This window comes from Glycine max, chromosome 4 (assembly GCF_000004515.6).
Source record: "Glycine max cultivar Williams 82 chromosome 4, Glycine_max_v4.0, whole genome shotgun sequence".
Classification (NCBI taxonomy): domain Eukaryota; kingdom Viridiplantae; phylum Streptophyta; class Magnoliopsida; order Fabales; family Fabaceae; genus Glycine; species Glycine max.
In genome coordinates, this window is record NC_016091.4 from 33,590,617 (window position 1) to 33,607,126 (window position 16,510).

General features: G+C 36.2%; 1 pseudogene; it reads left to right on the forward strand.

Moving 5' to 3' along the window:
- Positions 1 to 1,212: 1,212 nt before the first annotated feature.
- Positions 1,213 to 16,510, forward strand: part of LOC100790766 (importin-9-like) — a 142,527-nt pseudogene continuing 127,229 nt past the window's right edge.

The following is a 16,510-nucleotide window of genomic DNA, read 5'->3' on the forward strand; positions in this document are numbered from 1 at the left end:
AAGGGATAGAAAATCTGTGAAAATGATTTCGATGCCAAAATACCCAAACCTCATCCAACACTTGAGTCAAACTATAGGTTCAAATGGACACGAAAGAAAAGGAAAAAAATGAGGGAACTTAAACATTCGAGAATAATAAAAATTAAAAAAGATGCCAAATGTGCGAAAGTTATTCGAATGCCACAAATCCCACGCCTTATCGTACACTCAACTAGCCTTATCCTACACTCAACTATGATAATAGGATCAAATGGATATGGAAAAGTTGGACGGAGAAATGAGTGAAGTTAAACATAATGATAAAAGAGTAAAACAAAAATAGAAGTTAGGAGTACTCTCCGAATCCGAACACAACAATTTGATAATAGATGTGATGGACTTGACATTAATTCGGCTAAGTCAAGAAAAACGAGAAAATTTCTTCTAAAATCTGAAGTGCAGCAACCGAGGTATATGTTATCACAACTTCAATTTTTTTTGCTCGTTTGTTCTCTATTATATGCATATAGTTTTTAGAAAGCTTATAAATAAAGCTATAAATTTAATCTTACAAGTAAAGTTTGATTTGACTTTTGTTTATTATATAGTCATTTCAATAGTTTTTTATTTTTATTTTTTTAGTTTGAAGATGAAACAACAAAAGTATAATTTTGTTTTGTTATGAGAATCAAATGGACAATTGAATCAAAATATGACACACGTAATTAAATATATATTCTTTTATTAAGAGAAGTTGATGTTTAAAAAGCTTAATTTTAGTTTTGTAATATTTTTTTATTAGGTTAAATTGATTTTTTCATTACTTTATTATATCAATTTGATAAACTTGATAATACATGACAAATTATAAAAATGTCACATCAGTAAAAAAAGAAAAAGAATAAATTAAAACCTAAAATGTAGATAAGGAGAAGTTCTATTTAACTAGCAATAATTATATGTACAAAAAATTAACTCATGCATTTCCACGGTTTAAAAATTAAAAGGCTAGTAAGAAATAAGAAATAAAATCAAGGAATATCACAAAATTTCATTTCTGCCACTACCCATATAATGACTAATAACAGTTGAAAAACACCTTCCCAGCTCTTCCCCTATATATACATTCCTTCTTCTACAGAGCGGGAAAAAGTAGCGCGGCGAAGTGTCAAGCAGGGAAAGCAACAAACATCGTCGTTCCATCATCGAGCTCTAGGGTTTTCCATTTCGCGCATGGGGAACCTCGTGGATCAAGATCAGCAATGGCTGCTCAGTTGCTTGTCCACCACACTCGACCCCAACCCTGAGGTTCGCTGTTTCACCGAAGCTTCCCTCGATTAAGCCTCTCGCCAACCAGGTTTCGTTCATCACTTCAATTGTCTTGGTCGAAAACCTAATTGGATGCGGATTTCGCTCCGTGATGAAAAACCTTAGTTCATGTTTGGGATGGCTTGGTTATTCAGAAACGTTTGTTTAGGAACATAAGCGATTGTTTATTCAAAATTAGGTGAACTGAATTGATGCTTGTTGGTTTGTTAGGTGTGCTATGATTGTTGTTTGTGTAGTGTGATGTGGAGTGAGTGTTTTGCAGTTGAGGACTTGAGGGGGAGTGGCTATTGGTTTTGGAAATTTAGTTTGTTCGACAATCCTGTTGTTTTTTGTTTTTAATGTGTTACTAAAAGGATGAAAGGAAGAGTGGTTTTTGGTATTTCAGAGGTTGATGCATCTGCATAAGCATTTAACAAGAAGGAAATGATGATATTCACTAGGGTGGTAGCTTGTTGAATGTGAACATATGGTAATGGTGTTATGTATCAATCTTGTGCGGGCTTGATAATCATCATTGTTGAACGAGAATTGTATTTGTCATACTTAAACGGGAATTATATGGTTGATTTTCTTTAGTGAAGCACTTATTGCTGTTTTGCTTTATCTTTTGTAATTTGTATATTGTCTATAACTTGGCCATGGAGATGAAGGAGCATAACTCGTAATGCTCATTCAATGCTACTTTTACTTAACGAATATTCTTAATCTGGTTCAACCATGTTTCTATCCTAATTTTAAATGTTAAATTGTCCTGAAGGTTTTGGCAGTGCATTATCAAAAGTTGCTGCAAACAAGGAGCTCGTTGTGGGACTGCGTCAGATATCCTATTTCATAATGATCACATACTTAGTGTTATTTTTTATTCAGAAGTTGGAACCAAAACATTTCCTTCCATCTTTTCATTATTTTTCTTAAAGAAAGAAATATTTTGTGAGTTTTTCAGTGTTCATAGTAACAATCACTATGTTAGTTTTTATCATTGGTGAAAGTGATTACTAAATAGAACTTGTAGGAAACGAAGAAGACAGCTGATTGGACAACTAAGGAAGGAAACATTTGTTGTTGTATGCAATAACGCTACACTTGACATTTTCCTTGTTATCGAATTATCTAATCTTTAGAGTAACTTGATGAAGGACATTTGTGCTATGTTTTTTCTATCCTTTACAATCTTTTTATCATCTTAAATATTTCCTATATAATCCTTTCGAAAAAAGGAAACAAAGTGAAAAACATATATGACATTTTGTAAGTAAAAGTAACAAAAAAACATTTTCTCAAACTAAATGCCCTTTTATTCTGAGGAGAAAACAACTTTCTATAATCTTCATGTTTCATTTACAAACTTTTGCAAATAGGAAAGAAAGTCAAACAATATGACATTTTTGTATGTAAAAGTAAAAACATAAAACATTTTCTTGAACTAAATGCCCCCTTATTCTTTTAGGAAAAAAAAAAAAGTTTTATGCTATCTTGCTTGTTCCTTTTTTTTCATCAACATGTGAAGAACTATACTAGAGTTACAAGTCAAATGTTTTCATTTTCCTTCTTCCATGGGCTTTTTTTTTAATCAGCAATGATAATATTGTATATATATAATATGGAGTACCAGAGGTACTGATAATACAGAGATAGGGGATACCATACAAATGGTTCCATAATCAGACAGTCACAGTCTAAAAGAGAACCATTCTATGGTTACAATTGAAATTTACATGTATTACTCTCCTATTTGTTCTATCCTCTGTTGATACACAAAAACCTATCTAATGCTACTTGACCATTGATTAAAGTGGATTATGAAGTCTTTCTCCAAGCTCCTAAGCCAAGTCCAAAGAAGGAATGTTGCATCTTCAAACAGTTTATTAGCATTGAAAGTTGCATTAGAGAACACTATACTATTTCTGAGCTGCCAAATAGACCATGTTAAATCTAACCACCAATATTGCCATCTCTTGATTCGTACTCCATCAGCTTGACCATCTATTTGTTGAAGGAAATTGTGTTTTGGAGTTAGGAGAAAAGAACCTTTTATATTCATCCATGACATGGTTTCCCACCGAATAGGTTCGATTTTGCTGCAGTGAAAGAATAAGTGGAATGCACCCTCCTCTTTATTTCTACAAAAAGGACAAAACATATCTATTACTTGCACTTGTCTCCTCTGCAGATTTTGTCTTGTCGGCAGTCTGTCTCTAAGTAGCCTCCATGCAAAGACCGCTATTCTGCTTGGAATCTTTATTCTCCATAATTCCTCAAAGCAATCCTCCTGACTTCCTACTGCTGATTCCTCCCCCAGCATATTATAGGCATTGTGTGTTGAATATTGATCTGTTGGGTCTCCAATCCACTCCCAAACATCAGATCCTTGTTGCTGTATGGCCTTACCTTCAATCTCTCTTACAAAACTGATAGCCAAGTCAATTTCATTGTCAAACAGCGGCCTTCTCCAGGTAAAATTCCACTCCCAACCTATATCCTTGTGACTTCCCACCTGTCGGATAAGCTGATTCTGTTGTGATGATATCAAATAAAGTCTAGGATATTTTTCTGCCAGTGTTTCCTTCCCACATATCCACTTATCCTCCCAGAATTTGATTTTATCTCCACTTCCTACCTTCCACTTCAGACCATTTTGAATAACCTGCCCCTGATGTGAATGAAGGAGAGCATTTTTTAAATCTCTCCACCATATTGATTCAGGGCCTACTCTATCAGCTTCAACCAGACCCCGCCATCCTCCATATTTAGATTCCAATACCCTAGCCCATAATTCCCTTTGATGTTGCATGAGATTCCACTTCCATTTGCCGAGCAATGCAAGGTTAAAGTTGTTGATGTCCTTGATGCCCAGACCTCCATTTTTGATATGAACCCTCATTGCACAAGGGCTGACTTAGGATCGTCTAGGATTAAACCTTGTTGGAAAATTCAGAAAATTGATTAAGAAAAGGATGGGAAATTGGAAAGATTCAAGGGTTGGGCAGTGGCTAATTTCCTGGGACTTAATAAGTTGAATCTTGGCATAAAATGGATGAATGGGATGGTAAAAACGTAGGTTAAGTGATGGATGAATAGAAATATAAAAATGGTTATAACTCATGCTACAGGGCTCCAAATGAGGTGATTCCAAAATGAGGTGAAAGGACTCGTTTTGAATTTCAATTTAGGCTCAAGAATCACTTAATTTGAACAAGTAAAACGAGAGTTATGGTCATGAGATAATTTGGATTTTCTGGAATGGTGGTTTGAAAGAACAAGGTTGAAGATGAAATGGTGGAAGGAAAGAATCACTCTTTCCAACGAGGGCAACACACAAAGGATGTGAAAGACCTTTGATATAGCTAGGGTGTTCTTGAATCACTCAAGAACTTAGGAGAATCACTCTCACTAAGAAAAAGAGATAAACTCTAATTTTTCTGAATAAAACGCAGCATGTGTTTATTGATAAAATGGTTCAGCTTATATAGAAGCTTTACATTAGATTTTAGTAATGATCCACTAACCCAGGGAATTAAAAGAACTTAATGGCTGAGTGTAACTGAAATTGTGGCAACCAAAAGTCACCCCCAACAGCCATCAAGCCAGCCACCATTTGGTCTCCCAATAGGCTGATGCCTAGGTTGCCAATTGGACCCTTATTACAACTTGAACTAAACCAAACTAAAGCCCTTTTAGTTGATTAACCCAAAACATATTCTTGGTCAGCCAACTTTACAAGGATTGGGCCATTATTTAGACAAACTAAACTCTCTAAAATTGAGACAAAGTGGTGCCCTTTAGTCCTCCTTCATTTGGGCCATGATACAACTCACAACCTTGGACTTTTCTCCTTGAAACTTGGGCTTGTATTCATATAGTATGGACAACACTTGTTGAAGAGCTTCCTTGGCTTTCCTTGCTCTAGCCCTTGTCATAGGTCCTCCAAGTCCTTCAAGTGGATCCTTGCCCTTGCTCTTGGTCATGTCCTCATCATTCTCTCCCTCTTGAGAAGGATTTGTCCTCAAATCGGATTCTCCATCTGCATCAAAAAGAGATAAGTCAGAGACATTGAAGGTGGAACTAACATTATACTCACCGGGCAACTCAACTTTGTAAGCATTGTCATTGATTCTTTCAAGCACTTGAAATGGTCCATCTCCCCTTGGTTGAAGCTTTGATTTCCTTTGTTCCATAAACCTTTCTTTTCTCATGTGCACCCAAACCCAATCTCCGGGTTCGAAGACAACCTTCTTTCTCCATTTGTTGGCTTGTTTAGCATAACTTTTATTTCTCCTCTCAATTTGATTTTTTACTCTCTCATGCAGCTTCTTCACATAGTCCGTATTTGCTTGACCTTCTTTATGCTTGAAAATAGAAACATTGTGCATAGGCAAAAGATCAAGAGGAGTTAGTGGGTTAAAACCATAAACAACTTCAAAGGGAGAACAATTAGTGGTGGTATGAACAACTCTATTATAAGCAAACTCAACATGGGGTAAACAAACTTCCCAAGTTTTTAAGTTCTTCCTCAAAATTGTCCTAAGCAAAGTTCCCAATGTCCTATTAACAACTTCTGTTTGCCCATCGGTTTGTGGGTGACAAGTGGTTGAAAATAACAATTTAGTGCCCAACTTGCCCCACAAAGTCCTCCAAAAATGGCTTAGGAACTTAGAGTCCCTATCACTAACAATGCTCCTTGGCAAACCATGGAATCTCACAATCTCCTTGAAAAACAAATCAGCCACATGGGAAGCATAATCAACTTTTTGACATGGAATAAAATGAGCCATTTTAGAAAACCTATCAACAACCACAAAAATGGAATCTCTACCACTGTTTGTTTTTGGCATCCCCAAAATAAAATCCATGGATAAATCAATCCAAGGATACTTCGGAATTGGCAATGGAGTATACAATCCATGAGGCTTTACCTTAGACTTTGCCTTTTTGCATACAATGCAATGTTCACAAAATTTCTGCACATCCTTTTTTGTATGAGGCCAATAAAAATGTTCTTGTAATGTTTCTAGAGTCTTTTGGACCCCAAAATGCCCCATTAAACCTCTTTCATGTGCTTCACAAACAAACAAATTTCTTGTAGAACATTTAGGCACACACAATTTGTTTTCTTTGAAAAGAAAGCCTTCATATCTAAAGAAACCATTTTCTGAAAATTTTTCACAATTTTTAAAAATTTCTCCAAAAGTTTCATCATTTCCATACATGCTTTTCAAACATTCAAGACCAATCAATTTTGTTTCAAGCATAGAAAGTAATGCATGACGCCGAGAAAGAGCATCGGCTACAATATTACCTTTTCCCTTTTTATGTTTGATAGCATAAGGGAATTTCTCTAGGAATTCCACCCACTCACATGCCTTTTGTTAAGCTTGCCTTGCCCCTTGATATATTTGAGGGACTCATGGTCACTATGAATGACAAATTCCTTGGGATAAAGGTAGTGTTGCCATGTTTTCAAAGCCTGTACTAAGGCATACAACTCCTTATCATAAGTTGAATAGTTAAGGGTAGGACCACTTAACTTTTCACTAAAATAAGTAATTGGATGGCCTTCTTGCAACAACACTGCCCCAATCCCAACATTTAAAGCATCACACTCAATTTCAAAAGATTTTTGAAAGTTTGGCAACGCTAGTATGGGGGCATTAGTTAGCTTTTGCTTGAGAACATTGAAAGCTTCTTCTTGTTTCTCTCCCCATTTGAAACCAACATTTTTCTTGAGCACTTCATTGAGAGGTGCTGCCAATGTCCTAAAATCCTTCACAAATCGTATATAAAAACTTGCTAAGCCATGAAAACTCCTCACCTCGGTCACGGACTTAGGTGTAGGCCATTCTTGAATAGCCCTAACCTTCTCCTCATCAACTTGCACTCCTTTTGAACTTACAACAAATCCAAGAAACACAACATGGTTAGTACAAAAGATGCATTTTTCAAGATTGGCATACAATTGTTCTTCTCTAAGCACACACAAGACATATTTTAAATGATCAATATGCAAATCAAGTGAAGTGCTATAGATAAGAATATCATCAAAGTACACCACAACGAACTTTCCTATGAACTCTCTCAAGATATGGTTCATTAATCTCATGAAAGTGCTAGGAGCGTTAGTTAGGCCAAAAGGCATAACCAACCATTCATACAAACCATATTTTGTTTTAGAAGTAGTTTTCCATTCATCCCCTTCTCTAATCCTAAGTTGATTGTATCCACTTTTTAAATCGATTTTAGAGAAGTAACATGCACCATGATATTAATCAAGCAAATCATCAAGCCTAGGTATAGGATGCCTATATTTAATGGTGATGTTATTAAGGGCTCTACAATCAGAACACATGTGCCATGTCCCATGCTTATTAGGGACCAAAATCACTGGGACAACACAAGGACTCATACTATCTCTTATCCAACCTTTGCTAATGAGTTCATCCACTTGTCTTTGATTCTCTTTGGTTTCTTGTGGATTACTTCTATAGGCTGGCCTATTGGGCAAAGAAGCTCCCAGAATGAGATCAATTTGATGCTCAATTCCCCTCAAAGGTGGTAGTCCATGTTGGATCAAGTGGCCTCAGAATAATTAAGAAGGGGGGGAGGGTTTGAATTAATTATTATTGTACCTTGACTGATTAAAAAATTATCCTTCTTAACGTTACTAGATTTAATTAGGCTTTTACCGCAAAGTTAAGAAAGTAAAAAACAGTAATTGAAACTTAACCAAAAGTAAAAGCGATAATTAAAAGTGCACAGCAGAAATTAAAAGTGTAGGGAAGAAGAAGACAAACACAAGAATTTTATACTGGTTCGGCAACAACCCGTGCCTACATCTAGTCCCCAAGCAACCTGCGGTCCTTGAGATTTCTTTCAACCTTGTAAAAACCTTTACAAGAAAAGATCCACAAGGGATGTACCCTCCCTTGTTCTCTTTGAATAACCAAGTGGATGTACCCTCCACTTGAACTGATCCTCAAGAGATGTACCCTCTCTTGTTCTCAGTTACAACAACCCAAGTAGATGTACCCTCTACTTGTACCACAAAGGATGTACCCTCCAATGTGTTAAGACAAAGTTCTCAGGCAGTTAGTCCTTTGAATCTTTGTAAAGGGGAAACAAAAGATATCTCAGGTGGTTAGTCCTTTGAAATCTTTTTTTAAGGGAAAGGGAAGAATCAAAAGAATTCTCAGACTGTGTCCTTTCGAATTCTTTGAAAAGGGAGAAGGGAGACACAAAAGAATTCAGGCGGTTAGTCCTTTTTTCTTTGGGAAAAGGGAGAAGAGAGACACAAAAAGAATTCAGGCGATTAGTCCTTGTTGAATTCTTTTTGGCAAAGGGAGAAGAGAATGAAAAAATATAGCACACTTTTGTTTTCTGCAGAAGAATAAGGTTTGGAAAATAGAAAACTTAGAAAGCTTTTTGGCAAAGGAAGAAGAAGAAAGATGAGAAGCATGAGTTTCATGAAATCTCAAAAGTTGTTCAAGAAGTTCTTAAAAGTTGTAAAAGTTGTTTGAATGCAAGTCAAGGTCTTGCTTTTATAGACTCTTGATGTCTGGTCAAGAAAACCATTGGAAGAGTTATAACCTTGAGAAAATCTTGAGAAAACCATTGGAAGAGTTACATCTATTGACTTTTTATTCAGAACTTGTCACTGTTAATCGATTACCATAACCATGTAATCGATTACACAAAGCATTTTATGAAAAGATGTGACTCTTCACAATTGAATTTGAATTTCAACGTTCAGATACATTGGTAATCGATTACCAATATATTGTAATCGATTACACCATTTAAAAAACATTTGGAACGTTGCAAATTCAGTTAAAAGCTTTTGAAATCAAACTTTACCACTGTTAATCGATTACAGGAAACTGGTATTCGATTACCAGAGAGTAAATACTTTGGTAACTTAGAAAAATTTGAGAAAACTTTTATTGTAAAACAAAACTGTGCTATGTTTGGTTTTTGAAAAATCTTTTTCAATACTTCCCTTGTGAAGTCTTGAATCTTGAAATCATCTTCTGTTGAATCTTGATTCTTCTTGATGTCTTTTCTTTAATCTTGATCTTGAACTTGTTGACTCAATCTTGACATCATTCTTTTGGGCTTTTTGTCATCAACAAAACTACTTAAATCATACTGATTCATCATCATGAAGCTTGCTTCTACAGTCCACTTGGCACATTTGATGGAAACATGTCTTGAAAATCCTGCAAAAGAGTTTTAACACTAGAAGGCACTTCAAAATCATCAAAAGTGTTAGTGGTCAAAATCTGATTTTTGCAAAACAAGATGTATAGTGACTGTTTAGCACAAAACAGCCTCTTGACCTCACTTTTTGTGGCTAAATAGCTCTCCCTCACTTCAAGTGTTTCACTCTTTTTCCTCTCAAGTGTTTCCCTCTTTTTCTCACTCTCAAGTGTTTTGCTCACTTTTTCTTTTTCTCTTTTCTCTTGAAGAAGTCTCTCATTTTCTTTTGATCCTCACACACTTCTTGTGGACTCAATGGTTTGAGCACAATCTCTTTGTCTCGGTGCATGAAAGAGATCTTGTTGGTGAAATAGTCATGATTGGCTCTTTTATCAAATTGCCAAGGTCTCCCCAAAAGTAAGTGACTGGCCTCCAAAGGAACAACATCACAAAGTACCTTATCATTGTATTTCTCAATGGAAACGTCCACTTCAACTTGCTGCCTTACTTGTACCTCCCCATCCTTACTAAGCCATTGAAGTTTGTATTGCCTAGGATGTGGTTTAGTAGCTAAATTTAGCTTTGACACTAATCTAGCACTAGCCACATTGGTGCAACTACCTCCATCAATGATCACCATGCACACCTTGCCATTGATTAAATATCTAGTGTGAAAGATGTTTTCTCTTTGGCTCTCCTCCTCATGCTTCAATTGACCACCAAGTAACCGTCTAATCATCAACAAATCTCCCTCTGGAGTCTCCTCTTCCTCTATGTACTCACTCTCTTCTTCCTCTTTAACATTAGATTCACTTATATATTCTCCATCTCTAAGAACCATGGACCTTTTGTTAGGGCACTCATAAGCATAGTGTCCTAGGCATTGGCACTTGAAACACTTCACATCTCTACTCCTTTTAGAGGGTTCCTCTTGGGACTTTGAGCAAGTTTTTGATGGGGTAGGTGTGGAACTACTAGAAGTAGCAGCCCCATCTTTCTTACCTTTGTCTTTCCAACTAGAAGAACCAAAGTTGGTAAAATTCCTCTTAGCCACTCCTTTCCTTTTTAATTGTTGCTCTACTTGGATTGCTTTGTGAAGCAAATCATCCATTTCAACAAACTCCTGCAGCTCAACAATATTACGAATATCATTAGTCAAACCATTAAGAAATCGAGCCATAGTTACCTCCTCATCTTCTTCAATCTTTGCTTGAATCATGAGCACATCCATTTCCTTGAAATACTCCTCAACCCCCTTGTTGCCTTGGGTTAGTTTTTGGAGCTTGAATTTCAAATCCCTTGAGTAACTAGCCGGCACATACCGCTTCGTCATGATCCTTTTCATCTCCGCCCATGTATCAACCATTGGCTCTTCATTTCTTGCTCTCTCCTTTTGTAGCTTCTTCCACCACACAAGAGCATAGTCGGAAAACTCCATGGCGGCAAGCTTCACCTTTTGGTCCTCCTCATAGTTGTTGCATGAGAAAACATGCTCTATTTTCATCTCCCACTCCAAGTAGGCCTCCGGATCATTCTTTCCTTTAAAGGGAGGAATGTTGAGTTTAATACCATCAATTCGGTTTTGTCTAGGAACACCATCATTCCCTCTTCTCCTCCTTTCTTCTTCATTATGATCTCTATTCTCCATTTGATCCAACCTCTCATGGAGCACATCATCTCATTGTTTCATTAACCTCTCCAAATGTTGCATCAAAGCTTGCATTTGGAATTGCGAAAGCCCCACTCCATCATTAGGATTTGTTCCTGCCATCTCAAACAAACAAATCAAACGTAACAAGACAATTATAGTTGCTGTTTGAATACCTCACTCACTCAAGTGTATCACACAATTATGGTTTTTCTCTAATGAAACACTCTTGCCTTTTACCACTCTAATTCCCCTTGAGTTCTTAGGCAATTCAAGAGATTATGGCCACAACAAAGAACAATTCACCAATATGTGTAAGGTAAGGCTAGAGAAACAAGGAAAAGGTTAACCAAGAAAAAGGCTAACAATGTTTTTAGGCACAAATGAAGGAAACAAAATTCAGAATTTAGGAATTCAAGTAACAATCCTTCATGCAACCAATATATTACCTTAAAGAGATTTTTTTTTTAAAGTTCCTCAAGCATGAACCATTCAGCCCAATTTTTTTTTTTTAATTTTGCTTATACGAATTTCTGTTTTTTTTTTTATAACAAAGAGATCAAAAGGCTTAACTTTTGCAATGGTTCAGCCTAAAAATATATGAATAAAAAGGTAATATAAATGGCAAAGAGAATAAAGAAGGATGTTACCCAATATTTCCAACAAAGGAAGTGTTGGTCCTAGAACTGGAGCTCTGATACCAAATGATATGAATCCTCATTGCACAAGGGCGGACTTAGGATCGTCTAGGATTAGACCTTGTTGGAAAATTCAGAAAATTGATTAAGAAAAGGATGGGAAATTGGCAAGATTCAAGGGTTGGGCAGTGGCTAATCTCCTAGGACTTAATAAGGTGAATCTTGGCATAAAATGGATGAATGGGATGGTAAAAACGTAGGTTAAGTGATGGCTGAACAGAAATATAAAAATGGTTATAACTCATGTTACAGGGCTCCGAATGAGGTGATTCCAAAATGAGGTGAAAGGACTCGTTTTGAATTTCAATTTAGGCTCAATAATCACTTAATTTGAACGAGTAAAACGAGAGTTATGGTCACGAGATAATTTGGATTTTCTGGAATTGTGGTTTGAAAGAACAAGGTTGAAGATGAAATGGTGGAAGGAAAGAATCACTCTTTCCAGTGAGGGCAACACACAAAGGATGTGAAAGACCTTTGATATAGCCAGGGTGTTCTTGAATCACTCAAGAACTTAGGAGAATCACTCTCACTAAGAAAAAGAGATAAACTCTAATTTTTCTGAATAAAACTCAACATGTGTTTATTGATAAAATGGTTCAGCTTATATAGAAACTTTACATTAGATTTTAGTAATGATCCACTAACCTAGGGAATTAAAAGAACTTAATGGTTGAGTGTAACTGAAATTGTGGCAACCAAAAGTCACCCCCAACAGCCATCAAGCCAGCCACCATTTGGTCTCCCAATAGGTTGATGCCTAGGTTGCCAATTGGGCCCTTATTACAACTTGAACTAAACCAAACTAAAGCCCTTTTAGTTGATTAACCCAAAAAATATTTTTGGTCAGCCAACTTTACAAGGATTGGGCAATTATTTAGACAAACTAAACACTCTAAAATTGAGACAAAGTGGTGCCCTTTAGTCCTCCTTCATTTGAGCCATGATACAACTCACAACCTTGGACTTTTCTCCTTAAAACTTGGGCTTGTATTCAAATAGTATGGACAACACTTGTTGAAGAGCTTCCTTGGCTTTCCTTGCTCTAGCCCTTGTCATAGGTCCTCCAAGTCCTTCAAGTGGATCCTTGCCCTTGCTCTTGGTCATGTCCTCATCATTTTTCTTTTGGTAAGCACATTGTCTCCCACCTAATCCATGCAATCTTGTTTTGGTCAGGTCCACCTCCCCATAGGAATCTACGTTGTAATCTCACCAGCTTATCCACCATTGATTTAGGCACCCTGAAAAAACAAAAAAAGTAGATAGGAATTGATGTTAGCACTGATTGTATTAGTGTCACTCTCCCCCCCAAAGGATATGTGTCTCTGTTTCCACTTTGCTAACTTTTTCTCACATTTCTGGATAATGGGATCCCACATCTGACGTCGCCTCAGGTTGGCCCCTATAGGTATTCCTAGGTAAACTAAAGGAAAAGCCAACAAACCACAATTCAAATATTTGGTTGCCTGTTGCTTCCATTGATCTGTTTCACCAAAAGCTCCAAAATAGCTTTTTGCAAAGTTTATTTTTAGGCCTGATGCAAGTTCAAACGTCCTTAGGATAATTTTTATTGCTTTAACGTTCTCCATAGTTGCCTCCCTAAAAAAGATTGTATCATCAGCATACTGTAAGATGCTTATACTCACATTATTGGAGCCTACTTGGAAACCCTTATACAAATTTTCCTCCTTAGCTATTGATGCAATCCTACCCCCCAAGGGCATTGGATAGAACACTCCAAGAAGATTGGGCCAAAAATGCAAGAGAAGGCCCTAGGGTTCTCATGAGCCTTAGGGTAGATTTCTGAGCCCATGGGCCAAGGTTGGGTCCAATTATCTTTGTACATATTAGACTAGGATGTCATTATATTTGGTCCTTGTATTTAGGGATCCATATTGTAGGTAGGGTACCCTAGAAATATAGGATTTTTCAGCCCTTGTATTTTTGGGCACCTAGACTAGTTTTTGTATTAGGGGTAGTTTTGTAATTTCACATGCACTAAGTGGATATTTGATGTGTGTGGTTGGAAATAAATTTAATTGAATTGGTAGAAGCCCAATCCAATTAAATTTTAGAGGGGGAGGTGAGCATTTGCTTACTACACCCCATTGCCACACATATAGTCACACTTTGTGCATGTCCTTCATGCTTTTCATGCCTCATGACACCTAAGCACACTTAGTGGAGAATCTTGGAATTGATCTTGGATTAGTGGGCTGAACCATAACTAAAATTCACTAATCATAATTAGTGAAATTTTGGCTCCAAAGTTTGGCTCCACAAATTCAATTTCAAATTCAAGTGAAATTTGAATTTCCCTCCAATTTTGTGTGACACTTAGGCTATAAATAGAGGTCATGTGTGTGCATTTTTTTGAACTTTGATCATTTGAATATTAAACTTCAGATTTCAAAGCTCATTTGGAGCACAAAATTTCGTGCTCTTCTCTCCCTCTCCCTTCATTCATCTCCTTCTTCCTCCAAGCTCTTATCCATGGCCTCCTATGGTGGTGAGCTTCTTCTAGACTCATCTTCTCCTTGAAGTGGCGTCTCCTCTCTCTCTCCCTTTCTCCATTCCGCTGCCATTCATCTTCCAAGAAGCAAAGGAATCCATTGATGAAGAAGATCCTAGGCCTACAAGCTCCAATGGAGCTTGCATCATGTGGTATCAAGAGCATCTTCATCTAGGTGATATTCTTTTGCTTCCTCTATCTTTTTGTTTGGTGAATTCTCTTTAATTCCTTGTTCTTCATCTTATTCTCCATGTATATCCTCCATTGTCTTGTGGTTTGGTGCTGTTTAGAGTAGATTAAAAAAAAAAACCGATTAAATCTTAGATCTACACTTGTTCTTGCATTTCTATGGTTCAAATTTTGTAGATCTACTTTTGAATCATGCTTTTGTGTTGATTTTAGGTTCTATCATTTTTCATTCATAATATTCTTGTGCTGAGCTGTAGATCTAAATTTTCTTCCAAAATATTGATTAGAAAAAAAAACACAAAAATCTAAGTGTAAATCACTTAATCCATGTTGTCTTAGAGTCATGTTTAGTCATAGTAATTGTCACATTATGTTCTAAGTTTGTGTTGAATTTTTATTTTGTTGATTGAATTCTAGATACATTTGTTCATGTATTCTTGTCATTTTTAGCCTATCTTTTGAATTTTGAGTCTAATTCATGCATGTTATTTAGTTCATAACATGTTCTAAATCAATTCCTAGAAGTAGTCTTGTTGTTGAACTCTTTTTTTTTTTTTTTTCTAAGTTTCCTACATGATGCCTATGATGAAGTTGAGTTGTGGTGCTGAGTTGTGGCTGGATTTGTGAATCAAAATAAGTCTTAAGCTCTTTTGAATTGTGTTATTCAATATAATTGAGCATAAGCAAACACAAATTGTAACTATCCAAGCCTTAAGCAACATAAACACTACTCTTGATTTCTAGGTTGAAATCGCTGGTGTTGGCAGCTTGAACATACGAACTTGTATAAATTACTGGGAATTGGTAACTACGTTTTTTGAGCTGAAACTTTTACTGAATTTTATAGACATCTGGAACAAAATTATAAAAAAAGAATCAAGCGATTTGGATTAAAGAAAAAAATAATAAAAATCTCACAAGTTGGCAGAAAAATCAGTGTCCAGGAAAAAAAAGAAAAGTGAAAGGAAAGTGTGCTTGTTGTTTTGGCTCAAAATTTGTTCTATAATTGGTGCATATTTTATACCAATCCTAGTTCTGAAATTTCAATTGAACATTATTGTGAAAACAAGTGCCAAAACTAGAGGTTTCTTGAGTCTTTTTTTTTTTTTTTTAGTTTTTCTACTCTACTCTAGAGCCATTCTAGGTTTCTCTTTGAGTCCTAGCTTGCTTTTTTGTGCTTTTATTGCTTTAATTGTTGAATAATCCTTGAAAATTTGTCTTGTTAAAACTCTATTGGTTTAGCTTTCATTTCATTTTTTTTTTTGGTCTTTGGTTATTGCTTGTCTCTTTGTTTCCTTGGTTGTGAGTTGCCATATAGGGAATTGGAAAGGAGGATTGGTGCCATATCTTGAAGAATTTGAGTCAAGAAGAAAGGGGCCAACCACCTTAAGAGCTATTGGACTAAGAAGCACTCTAAATTGAGTGAAACACTAAAGAGAGAATAGCCACCACAATTGAGGACTTTTTTCTTTGTAATTTTGTAATTGGCAATTTGCTTTGCTTTCAAATTTTGTAACAAAAAGGCCTTTCATTGGAAGTAAGTTGGGAGCCTCCGCTAGGTCACCCTACTTCCATTTGTGTGTAATAATTTTAGGCAATTTCCCCTTAGTATAGTGAGTGTTTTGTTGGGAACCTTAAATGAGGTCATCCAAACACTCTTAGGATCCGCCTAGTTTGCATTTCTTGCACTTTAATTTCTTGCTTATTTTCATAGCTTATTTCCTTTACCCTCCATTGTCAAACCGACTAGATAGCTTGCCTTTTACCAATTAGTTTTTACCTTATCTTTCACACCTCTTTTAGTGTTTATTTTGGCTAGTTTCAACCATAGTTTATTTTACCTTTTGTTTTCAAACCCCCAACAAGAAAGAACCATAACTTAGGAACCAACATGAGTCTTCATTCTTCATCTAGTGTTAATGGCGAGGGTTCTACTCCTAAGGACCCCTTGTATAAGATATTAGA